The following is an 11667-nucleotide window of genomic DNA, read 5'->3' as shown; positions in this document are numbered from 1 at the left end:
GAGAAACAAGCGAAATCCGCAGCGCAACACGAATACCAAGTGCCTCTAGATGCAATCACTCAAGCAATGCACTTGGATTCTCTCCCAATCTCACAAATATGATGAATCAATGATGGAGATGAGTGGGAGTGCTTTGGTTAAGCTCATAAGGTTGCTATGTCAATGAAAATGTGCAAGAGTTATAGCTTGAGCCGGCCAAGGGGCTTTAAATAGAAGCCCCCCATCAAATAGAGCCGTTGGCTCAAAAAATGGGCTGACTGCGTGTCGACCGGACGCTCTGGTCACACTGCACCGGACGCAGCACCGGACGCTCCGGTCGTGAATACCGGACGCGTCCGGTCGGCATACCGGACGTGTCTGGTAGCTCCTAGACTGCCACGTGTCTTGTTCAAACCAGCCTAGCCGTTGCTGCCCATTCGCTGACGACTGGATGCTCAAACACACTTGACCGGACGTTGAGCCGCCGAGTCCGGTCGAGTCCAGTAAGCCACCAGGGCCGACCAGACACGTATGATGGAAACTGACCGGACGTTGAGCCTCAGCGTCCGGTCGAGTACAGTAAGCATCCACTCATGACCGAACGCGTCCGGTGATACCGGACCAGACGCTGCCAGCGTCCGATCGACTGCCCTGCCGAACACTGTGCCTGCTGATTCACACCGGACGCGTCCGGTGTGGCGACCGGACGCGTTCGGTCGCTGAGTCTGCCACCAAAATACCGAACGTGTCCGGTCACATACCGGACGCGTTCGGTCACTCTGTAACCAGCGCGACTAACTCCTCTTCGACTCTATCTTCTTCACCCTTGCTCAAATGTGCCAATCACCAAGTGTATCACCTTGTGCACATGTGTTAGCATATTTTCACAAATATTTTCAAGAGTGTTAGCACTCCACTAGATCCTAAATACATGTGCAATGAATTAAAGCATCTAGTGGCACTTTGATAACCGCATTTCGATACGAGTTTCACTCCTCTTAATAGTACGGCTATCTATCCTAAATGTGATCACACTCACTAAGTGTCTTGATCACTAAAACAAAATGGCTCCTATATTTTATACCTTTGCTTGAGCCTTTTGTTTTTCTCTTTCTTCTTTTCCAAGTTCAAGCATTTGATCATCATCAATGTCATGATCTTCGTCATTGCTTCATCACTTGGAGTAGTGCTACCTATCTCATGATCATCTTGATAAACTAGGTTAGCACTTAGGGTTTTATCAATTAACCAAAACCAAACTAGAGCTTTCAATCTCCCCTTTTTTGTAATTGATGATAACCCTTATACAAAGATATGAATTAAAGTTCATTTGAATCCATGTTGCTTGCCCAAGCATATTTACTATGTATAAAGGATATGTACAAGTTTCATGAACTCCATATGATAGCAATTGCTCTCCCTACATATGTGCTAAGAGTTTGGATTGAAGCTTTGCACATATGATTAGATAGGAAATATAGGAGACAATTTCTACCAAATGATGCTAAAGTATAAGAGATGGACCTTTGAAGCGTGATACCAATCGGAGTGCACCAATATACCATCCTTAGCACCATTAGTAACTAGACATACACAAAAACTAGAATATCTCATGAGATCAATATTACAAGCAAGGGTCTAGTTTCCATAGGATGAACATAGGTCTAGTTACTTTAGCCTATGCATGCTAGTTTTTTATTTCAACATTCAAACCTACAACTAGCATACACCACACAAGCATGGATATTTGAAATTAAAACTTATGCCATGCAAGCAAACATATGTAATGCACATTCAAATGCACTATACAAGTTTATGAGCTTGCTCCCCCTATTTGTATGCTCAAAATTTTAATTGATCCCCTTCCTTTGTCATATTTTATCTCTCTCCCTTTGTTTCTTTGTTGTCATTTCACTATCTTTGTATAATATTTCTCCCCGTTTGTCATCAATGACCACAAAGGCTTAAAGAATAGATAGGGTAGGATTATCAATGTCAACAATTAGCACCAAAGATGACCTCAAATTATAGATAGGTTGGGGTGAAACCATGTGAAATGAGGATCATTTTCCCAATTTTGTTCAATCTAGAGTACTTACAAAAGTTATTTAACTCGGTTTGATCCAAGGACAAGCTTCTTCACACCTCCAAATAAGGGTTATCTTGTACCATGTTGAGTTAAACACTTATAGCTCATTTTCTAAATCAAACACTAGGTTTACAAGCCCACAAACATGTCATATGCTACCACTAGATCATTTCAAACATACAAGCAATAGTGGTACCATACAAGCATCAAATTCATTTAATCTTCATGAATGAGCCTATTCAAATGGGAAATATGTCTAGATGCACTAAACAAGTCCTTAGCAAGGATGTATGTTATGCCAATCAATTTTTACCTTGTATTGCTCGAAGGAGAGGCATGTCATATAATAGGGGGTGCATCAACACATATTGGAGAAGTCAAGTATGTTCAATTCATTCCTTAGCTTGCAAAACCTCTTCTTATCAAGTGGCTTGGTGAATATGTCAACAAGTTGATCTTCGGTGCCCACACTCTCTATGCAAATGTCCCCTTTTTGTTGGTGATCTCTTATGAAGTGATAACGGACATCTATATGCTTTGTTCTTGAGTGTTGAACCGGGTTGTTGGTGAGCTTCACGACACTTTCATTGTCACATAGCAATGGCACTTGCTTGAACTTGATTCCAAAGTCACTCAAGGTAGCCTTCATCCAAAGTAATTAAGCACAACAACTATTGGCCGAAATGTACTCCGCTTCGGCGGTTGAAAGTGCTACACTATTTTGCTTCTTTGATGACCAAGACACAAGTGATCTTCCCAATAGTTGACATGTGCCCGATGTGCTCTTTCTCTCAACTTTGCATCCCGCATAATCAGAATCCGAATATCCAATCAACTCAAATCTTACTCCTTTGGGATACCATAATCCAACATGTTTTGTATGCTTCAAATACCTCAATATTTTCTTAGTTGCCTTCAAATGACTTTCTCTTGGTGAGGCTTGAAATCTAGCACACATGCATACACTAAACATCACATCCGGTCTTGATGCAGTCACATAGAGTAGGCTTCCAATCATAGACCGATACATCTTTTGATCCACCATGTTGCCACTAGCATCACTATCTAAGCTTCCACTTGTCCCCATTGGTGTACTAATAGCTTTACTCTCATCCATTTCAAACTTCTTGAGCATGTTCTTGATATACTTGCCTTGACTCACAAATGTTCCATTCTTCATTTGCTTGATTTAAAGACCAAGGAAGTAACTAAGTTCTCCAATCATAGACATCTCAAACTCACTTGCCATCATCTTGCCAAACTCCTCACAAAATTCTTGATTTGTTGATCCAAAGATAATATCATCAACATAGATTTACATTACAAACAAGTCATTTCCAAGCTTCTTGGTGAAGAGAGTGGTGTCAACCTTTTGCATCTTGAATCCCTTAGAGAGTAGGAAATCCCTCAATCTCTCATACCATGCTCTAGGTGCTTGCTTCAATCCATACAAAGCCTTTCTCAACTTGTAAACATGGTTGGGTTTCTTTTCATCTTTAAAACTAGGAGGTTGCTTGACATACACAAGCTCATTGATGTACCCATTGAGAAATGCACTTTTCACATCCATTTGGTACAACTTAATGTTGTGGACATAAGCATAAGCTAGCAAGATCCTAATTGCTTCCAATCTTGCAACCGGGGCATATGTTTCTCTAAAGTCAAGACCTTTAACTTGAGTGTAACCTTGAGCCACTAATCTTGCTTTGTTACTTATCACTATCCCATCTTGATCTTGCTTGTTCTGAAAGACCCACTTGGTTCCAATCACATTATGATCCTTAGGCCTCTCAACTAACTCCCATACTTGGTTTCTTGTGAAGTTGTTTAGCTCTTCATGCATAGCATTGATCCAATCAACATCATTCAAAGCTTCATCTATCTTCTTAGGCTCAATAGATGACATGAATGAGAAATGCTCACAAAATAAAGCCAATCTTGATCTTGTTTGCACACCTCTTGAAATATCACCAATGATAGTGTCCAATGGATGATCTCTTGCAACATTGGTTGGTTGAAGCACTTGCACTTGATTGCTAGCATTTGATTAATCACTTGGTTGAGATGATGAACTAGCCATTTGTTGATCTTGCACATTGCCATCACTAGTGCTTACTTGGATTTGATTATGAGAACCACTAGTTTGCACATTTGAGTTAGAGAGCACTTGGTTCTTGTCATCTTCAACATCAATCACCTCTCTAGGCCTTATATTGCCAATGTCCATGTTCTTCATTGCATTAACCAATTGAGTGCCTCTTACATCATCTAGATTCTCATCTTCTTCTTGGGAACCATTTATTTCATCAAACTCTACATCATGAACCTTCTTAAGAGTACCACTAGCCAAATTCCAAACTCTATAAGCCTTGCTAGTAGTGGAGTAACTGAGCAAGAAACCTTCATCACATTTCTTTTCAAACTTGCTCAATCTAGTGCCTTTCTTCAATATGTAGCATTTACAACCAAAAACCCAAAAGTATGCTATGTTGGGCTTTCTTCCATTCAAAAGCTCATAAGGTGTCTTCTCCATCATGGGGTGACAATAGAGTCGGTTGCTATAGTAGCAAGCCGTGTTGATTGCTTCGGCCCAAAATGAATGACTCATATTGTACTCACTCAACATTGATCTTGCCATATCAATCAAGGTTCTATTCTTACTTTCAACTAGCCCATTTGATTGAGGAGTATACTTGGCCAAGAATTGATGTCTAATTCCAAATTCATCACATAGCTCATCAATTCTAGTGTTCTTGAACTCACTTCCATTGTCACTTCTAACTTTCTTGATTGTTGTTTCAAACTCATTATGAATGCTTTTGACAAATGATTCAAATGTTGCAAACACATCACTCTTGTCACCAAGAAAGAAGACCCATGTATATCTAGTAAAATCATCCACAATCAGAAATCCATATTTGTTTCCACCAATGCTAGTGTATGTGGTTGGTCCAAACAAGTCCATATGCATCAACTCAAATGCCTTAGATATGCTCATCATGCTCTTCTTAGGACGTGTGTTACCAACTTGCTTTCTGGCTTGATATGCACTACATAACTTATCCTTCTCAAAAATGACATCTTTCAAGCCTCTAACTAAGTCATGCTTAATCAACTTGTTCAGTTGTTTTATTCCAACATGGCCAAGCCTTCTATGCCATAACCAACCCATGCTAGACTTAGTGATCAAACATGTTGACAATTGAGCTTCTCTAGCATTGAAATCAACTAAGTATAGATTCTCATATCTAAATCCTTTGAATATCAAGTTAGAGCCATATACACTCATGATCTCTACATCATCCACACCAAATATGCACTTGAAACCAAGATCACACAATTGAGCTACCGACAAAAGGTTGAAGTTCAAGCTCTCTACTAGTAGCACATTGGAAATGCTCAAGTCATTGGATATTGCAATCTTACCAAGCCCTTTGACCTTGCCTTTACCATTGTCACCAAATGTGATACTATCAATCCCATTGCTCTTGCTTTCATTGATTGAATTGAACATTCTTGGATCACCGGTCATGTGTTGTGTGCACCCACTATCAAGCACCCAATGCCTTCCTCTGGCTTTATAATTTACCTACAAAAGAAGATCAATTCTTTTTAGGTACATGTCGATGTTTGACCACCGATAGCCTGCCACAGGGGTACCTAGGGCAGAATGTTCGGGCTTTGGCGTATGCTGAACTCGATGGTTAATGCAAGAGACAGTCGATTTATCCTGGTTCAGGCCCTCGATCTCAGATCGTGTAATAGCCCTACGTCCAGTCGGTGTTAGCCTTTGCATTGGATTGATTATGAAGTGTTGTGTCGTACAATTGCTCTGTTGAACTCTCGATCCAAGGTGCCCTGCCCTCCTTTATATAGTCAGGAGGCTAGAATCCTAGTCAGTTTACGATGAGAGTTCCTAGTAGGATTACAGAGTAATACTACTACTAAGATTACAGGAGAAGAATCTTAATTAGACTAGGTCTTCTTCCTTCCTTGCAGGGTATCCTGTGGGTCCTGTACCGATAAGCCCCTGAGCACTTCATGGTTGAGTTCTGAAAGCCTCGTCTTGTTCCTTCAAGTCTCGTTGAGCTAGAATAATCATCGTCCGAGTGCTTTCTTGAGCGAAACCATGTAGCACTTTGTGAGATCTTTGTGTGGTGTTTTCTTTTTTGGAGAAAAAAGTACTCCCATTTGGATGTAGCCCCCGAGCCTCTTGCTGTTTGGCACAAGGAGCTTGACGGTCTTTTCTTGAAATCTTCCTGATTCTTCATTGAAAGGCTCCCCGACTACCTTGTTTGAAAAAAGCTCTGTTGCTGTGTTTGGGTTCTTTTTGTCTTGTGGCCCTGACGCCGTCTGTCTTGAAGAAACATTCTGAGTGGTGTGCGCTTTTTTGGAGAAAAAAGTGCACTCACTAAGTGTAGCCCCTGAGCCTCTTGCTATTTGGAACAAAAAGTTGGAGGGTCTTGAATCTGAGTTGTTTGATAGAACTGTATACCTCTCCTCTTGTAGCCCCCGAGCATATATCCAGGTTGTTTTGTTCAGGAAGAACTCAGAAGAAGGGTTTTGGCATATTCTCTGGTAGTCTGCTGTTTGTCAGACGTAGTTGTATGGTGGTGGTTGAGCTTGAATGCCTTTTGTTCATGGGTTGTACTGTGTCGGTATATTCTTCCAAATATGCCCATCTTCGAGTACTACTCCCTCTCACCTGAGTCTTCCATTATTGAGTCCTGTCTTTTCACTGTGTCCTTTGTTAGTCTTATTTTGTTGGTACTCCTAGTCCATGTGCACCGCTCCTTTGATCAATAAATACCCTCCCGGAGTGCTTGCCTTCATCCATTGAACATTCTATTGAAACCTTTGTGATCACTTAACATGGTAGTTTGTGAAGTAGAGCAGCCCCCAGGCATGTTCCGTAGTTCCTGTGTGTCTTGTTGTAGTTGGAGGAGGTCTTGTGATAGGGATTAGAGGTAGGCTAATCCCACGGTAGTAATGTACCAGGATGTATGTGACGGTAGTTGGAGGAAGTCTTGTGATGTGGACTTCGTTCCTTCATCTGGTAGTTCTGGGTTGATCTTCGTCGCCTGTCTTGAGACTGTCCGGTGCAGATCAACACCATATCCAGCATCACATCGGTCTTGGGTAGACAGATGCCTACCAGCCTTCTCTGCTCCATGTTGTCCTGCTGTGCTGCTGATTTCCACCTTGGATGCACTACGTCTGTCCTTTGAAGAAAATAGTGTAGCCGATGGCGGTTTGTCCTTCCGAGTAGCAATTTGGGACACGTAGTCATTCCAGAGCCTAGCCGTGTCCGTGTTCTTCTTTGCTACTTTGCTTTTTGTGGAATCGAGTACATTGGGTCTTGTAAGATTTGTAATCTTCTACCTTTGAAGTCGCTTGTAATGAAAAGAATCTTTGTCTTCTGAGTTGTTATTTACTTTTCTGCTGTAGTTCCAGTTGCTCATGATATTCCCGAGTTCTTTTCGTAAGAACCAAGTTCTTATGTTCCTTGTGAAGTTGCCCTTCTTTTCTTCTTTGTTGACGGGTTGTTCTTGTAGTTATCTGATAACTCCGCAGTATCGCTAGATGGATAAGTCTGAAATCTACCCGCTGAATTGTACCATTGTGTGGATTTGTGCCCTCCGTCATTTTAGCTGTGTCGGTAAATGGACCGTTGTGTTCTCACATGATGCTTTAACGGGCCTGGTGGGCCATTTTTAACGCTATAAAATCTATTTAAAGACCCTTCATCTTCTTTTTATTTACTATCTTTCTCTTGCCTTCAAACCCTAGCTCTCAGTCATCCGCCGTCACCATTGCCGCCACCGTCTTTAGCACCGCTGCCTAGGCTTTCTCTTCCCCTAGTCGCTTTTTTCCTTCGTTAGTATATGGGTAAGAAGAAAACCGCAAGCAAGTCCTAATCTTCCTTCGTGCATGAGGAGTCTTCACTCTCCGTGATTGAAAATCAGGAGTTTGTTGCCATGAGGTCCGCCTAGAAGTCTTGGCTGACTCCGACAACCACCGAGGAGCAACTCCATGAGCTTGTCAGCGATGGCTTGATCCAGAGCAAGGCCATTGCTGAATGGAGAGTTCCAGGCGAGCATCGGGTCCCTGCTCCAGGTCCTGGTGAGATCGTCCTTTTTGTCTCTTTCATTCATGCTGGACTTTGCCTTCCTGCCTTTGCTTTTCTTCATCGGTTTCTTAGCTATTTTGGGATTTGTTTGAACCATCTTGCTCCTAATGCAGTCCTTCACCTTTCTATCTTTGTTCATCTTTGCGAAGCTTTCCTTGGAATTCCTCCCTCTCTTTCTCTGTTTCGTTACTTCTTTCGTCTGAAACCCCAACCCCGCCGCGAGGAAACCAGCGTTCTTGGTGGTTGTGGGATTCAATTTTGCCAGGGTCTTAAGAGCAAGTTCTTTGACTATGACCTGGTTGATTCTGTAAAAGATTGGCATGCCGACTGGTTTTATGCCGCCAATCTAATCCCTTCCCTTGCTGTCCACTCTGGGTCTGGTCCCGTGGTTAATGACCGATGGGATAAGAACCCTATGTCACCCGCTGAGGTCCAGGCAATCCATCCATTCCTTGATAGGATTAGTGTGCTGAAATAGCATGGTTTAACCGGCTTCGGCATTGTTTCAAGTTTTCTTCATCGTCGAGTTTAGCCTTTGAAGGAGCAAGAGCACCTTGGCTTTGAGTACTCTAGGGCTGAGGATCCTTCACGCATGGTCCTAGCTCTTGAGCTGACCGATGAGGAAGTACTTGAGCGTCTTCAGAAGATGCTAAAAGGAGCAAGCGTTGTCCTACCTACCGTCTCTGAGTTTTTTGCCAACAACCCTCCTCTAGCTATAAGTTGTTTTCTCCTCGTTCGAGTGCTTTATGTATTCTTGCTGTATCTTTTTTTGTTTAACTTTTTCTTGTCTTGTTGTTTTATTCTTTTTCGTAGGAATTTGGGCACAACTTTGTTGACCTGATCCCTTCTCTTACTGTTCCCCCTGTCGTGGCGAACACTGGGAAAGAACTCGGTGGAGCTTCCGCAACCAGTAAGTCCCCAATCTCCCCAGCGTTTCCTGGAGTTTCTTCCAGATTTGTTGACGTATATGAAGAATATGTTCCTCATCTAGTCCCCCGCGGTCCTCGTAGTGTCTCGAAGAGGGGGCGAATGGATGGGTCTTCATCTGGCCTGCCTGCTTCTAAGAAGTCTCGCAAGCCAAGTACTCCTCCAGGTACTCCAGTTGTAGCTAGCATGCTCTTAGGTGAGCATATTTATACTCTCTGTCCCTTTGTTTTCTTGTTTTTGTCTTGAACTGAGTGCTTTTACTCTTTTTTCAGCGGGTGCCTTGGTGGCCTTGGTCGAGACCAAGGGGGAAGAGGATGATGAAGTACCCCTTATCATGTGGTGGTGAGTTGTCTTCATATTCCCCTTCTATTGAATTTGTCCTCTTTGTCTTGACTTTTAGTCTTGATCTTTTTGAAGTAACCGGACATCGGGTATGAGTTCTTCTAAGGCTCCCGCGCTGGCTTCTTCTGAAGCTCTGGTGTTGAGTTCTTTGGTAGCCTTGGTACCGAGCTCTTCTGCACCTCTGCTACCGAGTTCTTTCACGGCTCCAGCCCCAGCTTCTTCTGGGGCTCCGGTATCGGCTATACCGCTCCTGTCGCCAAGTGGCGGGGACATTTTTGCCACCGTGGTTCCCCCAACAAGGTCTTCTTTTGGCTTCACGAGGAAGAAGGTGGTCGGGTGAGTGGATTTTGGCTTCATCCTTTTGCTTCTGTTCTCCTGTTCTCATCGATGATTTCTTTTTATCAATTTTCAGTCCTTCATCTTCTCTCGCTTCTTCATCGAGTTCTTCTCAGCCCTCCGCTGTGCCACCGAGTACCGAGCCTCAGGACTCGCAACGTACTATTGGTGTAACACCTTGGGTGTTAGCCTTGCATAACTTGACTTGCATAACATGAGCATGATCATCACGCATTCATAAACAAGCATTTACAATTGAAACATTGAATCAAAACATATGCAACGTTGCTTGTTATTGCATGTTTCTTTGTACTTATGCAACTGATCATGAAGGTAAACATGTACTTGGTAGATTTGAGTCACCAAAAATATTTGGCAATGCTTAGGTTCACAAATGGAACCTGGATCATGAATGTCATTTTTCATGGTCAAGTCTTTAAGGCATATTTCGTGTGATTACTTTCAATAGCTCTATGAGTGACTACTACATGAAATGCTTGAATGGCCTTGCAAATTGCTTAAACATGCTTAGGATATCATTAGGAACAACTTTGGTATGTAGTGCTAGGGCTAGTTTGGTCATTAAGCCATGCTTTGATGTGTTTCCTCTTTTAAATGTGACGTGTTTGACCAATTTGGAACTAGGTGTTAGAGACCTTGCATGGAGGAGTTCACTGAAGCAATGTTGTAGTGTTTGACATAAGGAACAACTTTGATTTTTGGGCCTTTGACTGATTCAGCTCCTAACATGTGTGAAATTGGATTTCAAAAATCATCAAATCACTGATTTCCACACTTAGCAAATTTCACCAAGTCTTTTTCACTGACCGACTGACAGGCTCACTTTGGGGAGGATTTTACTCAGTTTACATTGAGAATTGGAACACGATCATTGAACAACATTTGTAGCTGGTACATGAGTCTACAAAATTTGTTTAGGATGTTTACACAAAGGAGCCACGGATTAGCAGGTATGTCGACTTGAAAACGCGCTGTCAGGCATCACCGTTCGTGACTGGCAAACTAAATCGGCTGATTCAGTGGCCGACCGCCGTCAGGCCATGGCTGCCGCGTGGAGGAGAAACGGCCGCGCGTCACCTCTGCTCTGCCTAGCCAGGCCACGACGTGCCCGAGCGTGGCCTTAACATCGCCAGCGCCCGCCTGAGCCATCCCGCGCCTCATTTCCCATTTTCTGCTCCGTCTTCCTCGCCGCCGCGACAGCCGAGCTCGGCCCGCACCTCCGCCGTCGCCATAGCCAACGCCAGCTCGCCCTCACTGCTTCTCCACCCCTGCAACGCCTCCACTAGTGCCCAGCGACCCACTGCCTCCTCCCGTGCTCGCTGACCGTGCTTGGTAAGCCACCGCCACGCGTGCGACCTCACCGGAGCTTCACCGCGAGCCCCGTCACTGTGGCCGGAGCGCCACCGTCCACCTCTCCATGCGTTAGCTAGTGCATCGAGTGCGTATTAGTTAGTATATGCTCATCCGAGCTTGAGCTTGCTTCGCCGTGGCCTCCTCCGACGTGTCGCCGTCGTTCTGCCCCGCCGTGCCGCCATTGTAGCCGCCGTAGTCTCTAGCTCCGACGAGAAGGCCACCCACGTAGCTCAATCAATGCGCCAGGTCACCTAGGTCATGCCGTGATGATGTCACCGCCGGCGAGTTCGCCGTCGGCGAGCTCTGGCCACGCCAGCGCTGTGCAGCGCCGCTGCCCTATTTCATGTCACTAACGCGTGGGGTCCCCTGACCAGCGGGTCCCACCGGTCAGCGACAGCAGTGTTGTAGGCTAGTTCAAATATTCCAGATTTTGATTTGTTTTGTGAATTTTGTATCTTCAGTTTGGTAGCTCCTAAATTTGTGAAATAAA

The sequence above is a fragment of the Miscanthus floridulus genome, chromosome 5 (genome assembly GCF_019320115.1).
Source record: "Miscanthus floridulus cultivar M001 chromosome 5, ASM1932011v1, whole genome shotgun sequence".
Taxonomy (NCBI): domain Eukaryota; kingdom Viridiplantae; phylum Streptophyta; class Magnoliopsida; order Poales; family Poaceae; genus Miscanthus; species Miscanthus floridulus.
The sequence above is the reverse complement of the archived record's forward strand: the minus strand, read 5'-3'. Positions refer to the sequence as shown.